This window comes from Heterodontus francisci, unplaced genomic scaffold (assembly GCF_036365525.1).
Source record: "Heterodontus francisci isolate sHetFra1 unplaced genomic scaffold, sHetFra1.hap1 HAP1_SCAFFOLD_86, whole genome shotgun sequence".
NCBI classification, from domain to species: Eukaryota; Metazoa; Chordata; class Chondrichthyes; order Heterodontiformes; family Heterodontidae; genus Heterodontus; species Heterodontus francisci.
The window spans coordinates 4,192,811-4,203,062 of NW_027141093.1; the positions used below are offsets into that span (position 1 = coordinate 4,192,811).

The following is a 10,252-nucleotide window of genomic DNA, read 5'->3' on the forward strand; positions in this document are numbered from 1 at the left end:
CCTTGAAGGTTTGAGGTAGAGTAAATACTGAGGAACTGTTTCTAACTGCTGAAAGGTCAATAACCGAAGGTTATAGATTTAAGGTGACTCACAAAACCAGAAGGAACTTGAGGAAAAATCGATTTCTGCAATATGTGGTTAGGATTTCAGTTATGTGGATAGATTGGAGAAGATGGGGTTGTTCTCTTCAGAGAGGAGATTTGATAGAGGTGTTCACAATCATGAGGGGTCGTGACAGACCCGATAGAAATTGTTGGTAGAAGGATTGAGACTCAGGTAAAAGCTGTGGCTCAGTTGGTCACACTCACCTCGAAATCACAAGCTTCTGGGTTCAGATTTCACAGCTGACACTCCAGTGCAGCACTGAGGGTGTTGAAGGTGCTGCCTTTCAGGTGTGATGTTAAACCAAGACCTGGTCTGCATGTTTGGGTGAATGTAAAAGATCCCATGCTGCAATTTCAAACAAGTGAAGAGCAATTCTCCCTGGTGTTGTGATCAATATTTGCCCCTCAATCAGATCAGTTGGTCATTATCACATTGCTGTTTGTGGGTATTAGCTGCTGCATTTCTGACATTACAACAGTGATTACACTTCAAAAGTATTTCATTGTCTACAAAGTGCTTTGATATGTCCAGTGGTCTTGAAAGGTGCTATATAAATGCAAGTCTTTTCTTTCTTTATCACAACACATTGCTGTGTAAACCATGGTTCTTCATGTCACCCCTGGTTCTTCTGCTAATCACCTGATATCTGTGCCCTCTGCTTACTGACCCTTTTACCACTGGAAACAGTTTCTCCTGATTTAAACTATTGAAGAACTTCATGACTTTGAACAAATGTGTCAAATCTTTTCTGAATTTTCTCTGCTGCAAGGAGAACAACCCCAGCTTCTGCAATCTCTCCACATAACTGAAATCCCTCACCCTGCTACCATTGTGGTAAATCTCTTTTTTATTCTTTCATGGGATGTGGGCACTGCTGACACAATGTGATTCCTGTCAACGGAGCGGCCCGCTGACATCATCGGACTGTGCCAAGCTGTGCATAGGCACAGCTACATCTTGCCAGGATTAAGTGGCACATGTGGAGGATGATGTCATTGCGCAGCGCCAACTACATCGCATATCCGCGCTTGGTCCATCTTTTCACATGTGCGCTAAAGCGTCATCAGGTTTCCAGCCCCTCACTCAGCTGGAGGAAGCGGCTGAATAGGAGACTTTGAGGCTGGAGCTCTCCCCCGTCGGCAACTCGCTCCAGGCCTCGACGCTTCCTCCCCTCAGACGCTCGCTGTACACCTCGATGCTCCCCTGGACAATTGTTACCCACTCGCGTCATCCAGCTCTATGGCCTCTTGCTCTCTGCCCCCCAACCCCGCTCCAGCCGCCAGCTCTAGGCCATGCCACTTCCCTCCTCTAGGCCACTCACTACTCACTCCTACGTCACACTTTGCAGCCCACCTTGCTTCTTCGGGCGGCGCGTGGAGACTGGACAAACGTGGGAGCAAGTGGCCGAGAGAAGGGAAGCAGCGCAGCCTAGAGCTCGTGGCTGGAGGGGAGGGGGGTGGAGAGTGAGCGAACGACTGGAGAATGGGGTGACATGATCGGGAGACAATCGGCCAGGGAAGTAGAGGGGGGGGAGCAGCGAGGTCTGGAGCGAGCGACTATGGAGGGTGGAAGCGGCCGGTGCAAAGCAGGGGGAGAAAGCGAGTTGTGCCACCTAGTGGTTGCGTTGTCAGCAAACGCAGCCTTTATTGTCCATCCTTAATTGCCCTTGAGAAGGTGGTGGTGAGCTGCCTTTTTGGAGCTGCTGCAGTCCATGTGTTGAACGTAAACCCACAGTGCTGTTAGGAAGTGAGTTCCAAGATTTTGATCCAGTGACAGTGAAGGAATGGTGATATAGTTCCCAGTCAGGACAGTGTGTAACTTGGAGGGGAGCTTGCAGATGGTGGTGTTTCCATTCATCCAATGTCCTTCCAGGTGGTCGAGGTTGGGGGTTTGGAAGGTGCTGCAGAAGGAGGCTTGGTGAGTTGCTGCAGTGCATCTTGTAGATGGTACACACTGCTGCCACTGTTCACTGGTGGTGCAGGAAGTGAATATTTAAAGTAGTGGATGGAGTGCTGATCAAGTGATCTGCTTTGTCCTGGATGGTGTTGAGTTTCTTTGGTGTTGTTGGAGCTCCACTCATCCAGGCAAGTGGGGAGTATTACATCACACTCCTGACTTGTGACTTGTAGATGGTGGACAGGAGGTGAGTTACTTGCAGCAGAATTCCCAGCCCCTGACCTGCTCTTGTAGCTACGGTATTTATATGACTGATCCAATTCAGTTTCTGCTCATTGGTAACCCCCCGGATGTTGATTGTGAAGGATTCAGCAATGGTAATGTCATTGACTGTCAAGGGGAGATGGTTAGATTCACTCTTGTTGGAAATGGTCATTGCCTGGCATTTTTGTGGCGTGCATGTTACTTGCCACTTATCAGTCCAAGCCCAATCTTGCCCAGGTCTCTCTTCATGTGGACACGGACTGCTTCAGTATCTGAGGAGTTACTAATGCAACTGAACATTTTGCAATCATCAGTGGACATTTCCACTTCTGACCTTATGATGGAAGGAAGTTTATTGATTCTAGACAGATACATGAATGGGCAGGAAGAAAAGAGATACAGACCCTTAGAAAATAGGCGACATGTTTAGATAGAGGATCTGGATCGGCGCTGACTTGGAGGGCCGAAGGGCCTGTTCCTGTGCTGTAATTTTCTTTGTTCTTTTTTTGTTCTTTGATGAAGCAACTGAAGACGGTTGGGGCCTAGGACACTACCCTGAGGAACTCCTGAGCGATGTCTGGTACTGAGATGATTGGTCACCAACAATCAGCACCATATTCCTTTGCGCAAGGTATGACTCCAACCAGTGGAGATTTTTCTCCTTGATTGCAATTGACTTCAATTTTGCAAGGGCTCCTTGATGCCCTTGGCAAGAGCTCACTGTCACCTCACCTCACCTCCTGAATTCAGCTCTTCTGTCCATATTTGGGCCAAGGCCATAATGAGGTCAGGAACTAAGTGGCCCTGGCGGAACCCAAAATGAGCATTGGTGAGTAGGTTATGGCTGTGTAAGTGCTGCTTGATAGCACTGTCAACGACACCTTCCATCACTTTACTGATGATCAAGAGGAGGCTGATCGGGCAGGAATTGATCGGGTTGGATTTGTCCTGCCTTTTGTATACAGAACATACCTGGGCAATTTTCCACATTGCTGGGTAGATGCCAGTGTTGTAGCTTGGCGGGCGGTGTGGCTAGTTCTGGAGCACAAGTCTTCAGCACTGCAGCCAGGATGTTGTCAGTATCCAGAGCCTTCAGCCATTTCTTGATATCATGTGGAGTGAAGTGGATTTAGCTGAAGATTGGCACCTGTGATGCTGTGGACCTCAGGAGGAGGCCGAGATTGATCATCTACTTGGCACTTCTGGCTGAAGATGGTTGCAAATGATTCAACCTTGTATTTTGCACTGATATATGGTCTCCCTTATCATTAAGAATGGGGATATTTGTGGAGCCTCGTCCTCCTGTTAATTGTTTAATTATCCACCACCATTCAGGACTGGATGTGGCAGGACTGCAGAGCTTTGATCTGATCTGTTGGTTGTGAGATCACTCAGCTCAGTCTATTGCATGCTGCTTCCGCTATATGACATGCAAGTAATCCTGTGTTGTCGCTTCACTCATTTTTAGGTCTGCTTGGTGCTGCTCCTGACATGCCCTCCTGCACACTTCATTGAACCACTATTGCTCCCTTGGCTTGATGGTAATGGTAGAGTGAGGGATATGCCAGGCCATGAGGTAACATATTGTGTTTAAATACAGTTCTGCTGCTGCTGATGACCCACAGTGCCTCATGGATGTCCAGTTTTGAGCTGCCAGATCTGTTCATTTCTTCCGTCAGATATAATTGAAAAAAAAATTCTGAAGAAATGCATGAACTAAATAAAAAGGAGAGAGAAATAAATACTGACAAAATGGATGGCAGAATTTGGAAGGTAAAAAGATTTCAGTTTTATTATTGATGAGTGAGAGGAATATATCACACTTTGGGGCTTCTGGAAGTGGATTTACTGATAATCTGGGGAATTGATAGGAAACTGCTTCATAGTTGGTGGAACAAATTCCCGCCCTTGGGGTGGAGCCAACAGCTGCATCCGTCCAATAACAGACAGAGTAGAAGTACTGTATCAGGCCTTGTTAACTCAGTTGGTAGAGCATGGGACTTTTAATCTCAGGGTCTTGGATTTGAGACCCTTGTTGTGTGGTTGTTCTTCCCTTTTTCAGTCTTCATCAGCAGAGAGTTCAAGGAGTGTTTGAAATTAAATTCAACAACATCACCAGATTTCAACTACTCCCATCCCGCCCCCTCCCAGTGTAGTTGACAGGACTCTCAACCTCTGCCTTCCCCCTTCCCCTCCCTCCCAGATCTGCGACAGGGTTCCCCTTGTCCTCACTTTCCACCCCACCTGCCTCCACATCTAAAGGATCATCCTCCACCATTTCCGCCACCTCCAGCGTGATGCCACCACCAAACGCATCCTCCCCTCCCCTGTCAGCATTCCGAAGGGATTGTTCCCTCCGCGACACCCTGGTCCACTCCTCCATTACCCCCAATACCTCGTCCCCTTCCCAAGGCACCTTCCCATGCAATCGCAGGAGATATAATACCTGCCCTTTTCCCTCCTCTCTGCTCATTATCTAAAGCCCCAAACACTCCTTTCAGGTGAAGCAGCGATTTACTTGTACTTCTTTCAATTATGTATACTGTATTCACCGCTCACAATGCGGGCTCCTCTAAACTGGGGAGACCAAACGCAGATTAGATGGAACACCTCTGCTCATGCCGAAAGCATGATCCTGAGCTTCGGGTTGCTTGCCATTTCAACACTCTCCCCTGCTCTCATGTCAACATTTCTGTCTTTGGCCTGTTCCAGTGTTCCAGTGAAAATCAACCCAAGCTCGAGGAGCAGCACCTGACCTTTTGATTCGGCACTCTGCAGCCTTGTGAATTGAACATTGTGTTCAATAACATCAGAGCATGACTGGTGTCAGGCAACCACAAGCATTAACACACTCTTTGCCTTTGTCCCAGGACAGCTTTGTTATTTAATCTCTCCTTCCCTCTGCACTATCAAACACCTTCCCCTTTGTTCTCTCCCACATGCACCTCCCCGTCACTTGTTTAAAACCTAATTCTTTTCTAACCTGTGTCAGTTCTGATGAAAGGTCACAGACCAGAAACGTTAACTCTGTTTCTCTCACCACAGATGCTGCCAGAGCTATTGAGTATTTCCAGCACTTTTTGTTTTTATTTCAGATTTCCAGCATCTGCAGTATTTTGCTTTTATTGTGTCAGAAAGTCTTTCCTTGATTCAGGACTCTTACCTCTCTCCAGAATCTCTCTGCTAAAGATTGAACTTTATCTCATTTCACTCACAGCTCAGGGTCAGTGTGGCACAGTGGGACTTCTGGCTGTGTCCCACTTCACAATCCCTCAGTACTGAGAAAACAATGGGGAATATTACTCACATGTTGTGTTCTGTAACTTTTTACAAACACTTTAATGTATATATTGTCTTCCAAAGCAGTGACAGAATGGTGGCTTTAGTGTGCTGTTGAAATAGCTTTGTTGAGTTCGTGCTGTACGAACAGTTAAACAGTTCTTGGTTCAATACCAGGTTTTGGCACTTTCAACCTCTCCTGTGTCTTTTTCTTTGGCTCCAATTGTCAAGCTGCATGATTTGCTCTGAAATTAGCACCAGAGAACCAGGGCACCAGCGAGCATGAGGAGCTGAAATTAGCACAGATCAAATCCACTTAATATTTCTGACTGAAGATGGTTGCAAATGCTTCAGCTTCATCTTTTGCACTGACGTGCTCAGCACCACCATCATTGAGGATTTGAATGTTTTTGGAGCCTCCTCATCTTGTTAGTTATTTAATTATCCACCACCATTCACGACTGGATGTGGCAGGACTGTGGAGCTGTGATCTGATCCTGAGGGAGATATCCGTGTGTGGAGTGGCGGGATGTATGGAGAGTGATCCTGAAGAGGGTGTCCGAGCCTGGAGTGGAAGCTTTCCGTGGAGGTACAGGAGTAGGTCATTCAGCCCCAGTGTTTTATAAAGGTTTAGCATAACTTATTTGCTTTTACTCTATGCCTCTATTAATAAAGCCAAGTGTCCTGTTTGCTCTCAGCAACCTTTTCAAACCTTGATCAAAAAAGATTGGTGTACATTGTCTCATTCTTCCTCCCAAACTGTATCACTTCACAAGTCTCTGTGTAAAATTTTATCTGTTGTGTGAAAGCCCATTTTACCAGTGTGTTTAAGTTCCTCTGAAGTGTGTTACTGTCACTGGCATAGGATGAAATTCACGAGCATTCTTTGATGCTATCTCCGTGGAAAGAGCAATCTTACACACTAGCTCAAATTGGGATTTTGTGTGTTTGGTCTCTTTCCTCATCCACCAATATAAGCACAAATCTGTCTCATAATGTACGGTCTAAGAATGTGCCAATGTTGCAATGTGGTGATAAATTCTTCAGTGTCACAATGTACTCACCAACTGTTTCACTACTTTTCTGATTTCTGGATCCAAGTTTGTAGCTTTCCGCGATCTCTAGTGGCTTAGGGTTGAGCCTCACTTCAACGAAGAAACGGAAAATTATGATTTAAAGATTACACTGTCAATCATTCACATCTCTGTCTTCTCCTGAACTTCGAGTTCAAATTTGTTTGTGAAGTTGATTCACACGTTAAGACAGCACAGTCTTTGTCTTTGTGAAGGAAGTGATTTGGGAATGGCTGGTTGAAACTGTCCCTTCTTGCACAGAAATTCAGTGCAAATACTTGATCACTCACAATTTCCTTGAGAGAAATTTGTTCACAATCGCATTCGACACAGAAACGGCCTCAGCATTAATCTCACTGAAGCAGAATGTGACCGTGTTGTTTGTTTCAGAATGTTGTTGCCGTTATTTGTCGCTTTTAACCAAGACTGGGAGACAGGGCAAGGTTGATCCGAGGTTGGAATATATTATCATTCAGGAGCAAGAAAAATCAAAAGGAACAAAATAAGAAAACCCAGTCTCCGGATTTGAGAATCTGTAGATCCGCTTTGGGAAAGTGAATCAGAGCAGAATGAAGGGTGAACTGTCCAGAAGAGATGAAGACACAGCTCAGACAACACGTTCCCCTGGTTTATGATGCTGGAACATTCATCACACAGAAATGATTCAACCCAATGACAAACATTCTTCCAGCTGATAATTTATGCTATTGATTTAAGGACTGTCTCATGTGGTTACCGAGTGACGACGAGAAGATATTAAACTTTGTTCTATTCAATCCAGCTGTGATAAAGTTTGAATTTTTCTCCCTTTTATAAACAGTATTTGAAGGGTCTCGGTAACAATGTTCAGTGTTGATGAGAGTGGGGTCTGGGTGAGAAGCTGCTGAGTGTGACAGGGTCAGGACTGGATGCAGGAAGTTCTCTGACAGTCTCCCTCTATCTCTCAAATGGGTTTGAGTTGATTTACGACTGGTAGCTTTTATTTTACTTTTCTTATTTAGAGATATAGCCCCTTCGGCCCACCGAGTCTGTGCCAACAGGCAACCACCCATTTATACTAATCCTACATTAATCCCATATTCTCTACCACATCCCCACCATTCTCCTACCACGTACCTACACTGGGGACAATTTACAATGGCCAATTTACCTATCAACCTGCAAGTCTTTTGGAGGTGGGAGGAAACCAGAGCACCCGGCGGAAACCCACACAGACATAGGGAGAACTTGCAAACTCCACAGAGGCAGTACCCAGAACTGAATCCTGGTCGCTGGAGCTGTGAGGCTGCGGTGCTAACCATTGCGCCACTGTGCTGCTGTTGGTGTTTTGATAAATGAAGGAAGTTCCCTCCACCCATTTTTTTTGGACAGACAGTGTGGTATAAGGATGTAAAGGGTTAATGCTGAAGATAGTGGGATCAACCCCTCCCACTGTCAGAGTGATGATAGAACAGTCACATGAGATGAAGTTTGGGAGAAGAGAGAGCAGCACCAAGGATGCTAGCTTAGCAGGCTTGATGAGTGTGTATAGAGTATTGTGCAAATTAGAAAAGAGTTCTTAGTTCTTTCAGCAGGAACTGTGTCCAGAAAATATCGAGAAACTCACAATTTTATTATTCAGGAGTCGGAACACAGATATTAATTCCAAGTGACAGTTCTGGGACCAATTAACAAAAAAAGTAGAGAATAATATTGCTCACTGATTGAAATCCCCCAGTGAGGAGACAGTTAAACAGGTGATCTTTTGGGGCATCCTTCGATCCAAGGTTTCAGCAACATTTAATCTCCCTTTTTGGTGAAATTCTCTGTTAATTGCAACTTTTTTTTATCAGCTTTGATGGGCGAGTGAAAAAACTGAAAAGATTGAACAGTTCCATCCTTTCTTTTCTTCCTTCTTCTCTTCTTTCCATCAGTTTCTCTTTTCTCTCCCAGATCAATATAATGATGAGAATCCCAATTTAATCTGCTGTTTCTGGTGTTTTATCCATTCCAATCAAAATTTCAACATTCCAATCAAATCTATTTGTTATTCCACAGTGTCTCTCCATGTGTTTTATTCTGTTGTATTCTCTCACAGTCTGTTTGATGATCAATGTTACATCTCACTCTCTGTTCTGGTGAAGATCAGAAGCAGTGATATCTGTTTACACCACCCGACAAGTCGGCCTGATGCTGTGGCTGGCTGATCATGTGGGGTTAAAGCAATTCTTCCAGTCAGTTAGTTCAGTTTTCATTTCATGAGAAATTCGGTCATCATGACTTCATCAGTGACCGAATGGTTCAGGTGTCTGAGTGATGTTAATCATGATGTGATGAAATGATTGTATGTTCCAGTCTTTCCGTGGTGGGTTTTCACACTGAGTAGAAACGTGTTGGACATGGTCTGGAAATGTTTCACACTGCTCCATTCCCAACTTCATTTACTTACAGAAGATATATTTCCATCATTCCACAGCTGGCTGCAAAGCCAGAAGCTGTGCTGAAGGTGACAGCTATGTGTCTGCAACTGACAAGGTGGCCGAGAGGTTAAGGCGATGGACTGCTAATCCATTGTGCTTTGCACACGTGGGTTCGAATCCCATCCTTGTCGCTAGTTTATGAGCTGTTTCGTGTATTATTTATGTTGGGTGAGCTTTTGTGTCAAGTCAGCCTCGAAACCTGTTCTTGTCAATGTCCAGACAGTGATTCCAGAATTTGTTATACTTTATTAAAATTGAGACAGACAATTGGAATTCTTCACCCAAACTGCACTGGAATGAAGATCAAATAGGGATCACGAAACGGAGCAGGATTTTTCCTCCCCTCCTTCCTTCCATCATTACTTTCTCTGGATTTGCACCAAGTGAAAGACAAATGGGAAAAGCAAATGGCGAGGGAGCAGATGCAGAAAATTATCCTTTGGCAAGAAATTTATTTTCAAATCTTCTTGATAGATTAAGTGAGTGAGCAATGCTTTGGCAGATGGAGTTTAAAATGAGGGGTCATCTACTACCTACGATAGATCAGAGTGTTTTTTTGTAAGAGGTGAGATGTTAGAAACGGTTGAGGAGCAGAGACCCGAATACTGAATTGATAAAAGCTGGTAGAAAATAATGTGAAAAGTGAACAGAATCTGAAGATTGGAACTCATGGTGTAGTGATATAACGCTCTGTGCTCCTGAAGTATATGTCCAAGCCCAGATTGTGGGGAATCTGTGGAGAGTGATTTGGTTTTTATTCATTCTTGGGTGTGAGTATCGCTGATAAGGCGAGCATTTATTACCCATTCGTATTGCCGTTGAGAAGGTGGTGGAGAGCTGCCTTCTTGAACTGATGCAGTCCATATGGTGCAGGAACACCCACAGTGCTATTGGGGAGGGAGTTCCAGGATTGTGACCCAACAACAGTGAAGAAATGGCGATATCGTTCCAAGTCAGGATGGTGAGTGACTTGGAGGGGAACCTGCAGGTAGTGAGTTCCCATGCATCTGCTGCCCTTGTCCTTCGAGGTGGTAGTGGTCACGAGTTTGGAAGGTGCTGTTGAAGGGTACTTGGCGAGTTGCTGCAGTGCATATGGAGATGGTACACACTGCAGCCACTGTTTACTGGTTGTGGAGGGATTGAATGTTTAAGGTGGCGGGTGAGGTGCCGATCAAG

General features: G+C 45.1%; 1 non-coding gene across 1 annotated transcript; it reads left to right on the plus strand.

The window, feature by feature from the left end:
* The first annotated feature begins 9,125 nt into the window (after window positions 1–9,125).
* trnas-gcu (transfer RNA serine (anticodon GCU)) lies at window positions 9,126–9,207 on the plus strand. The gene has a single exon. It is a non-coding gene; the product is annotated as a tRNA-Ser (tRNA).
* Window positions 9,208–10,252: the final 1,045 nt, after the last annotated feature.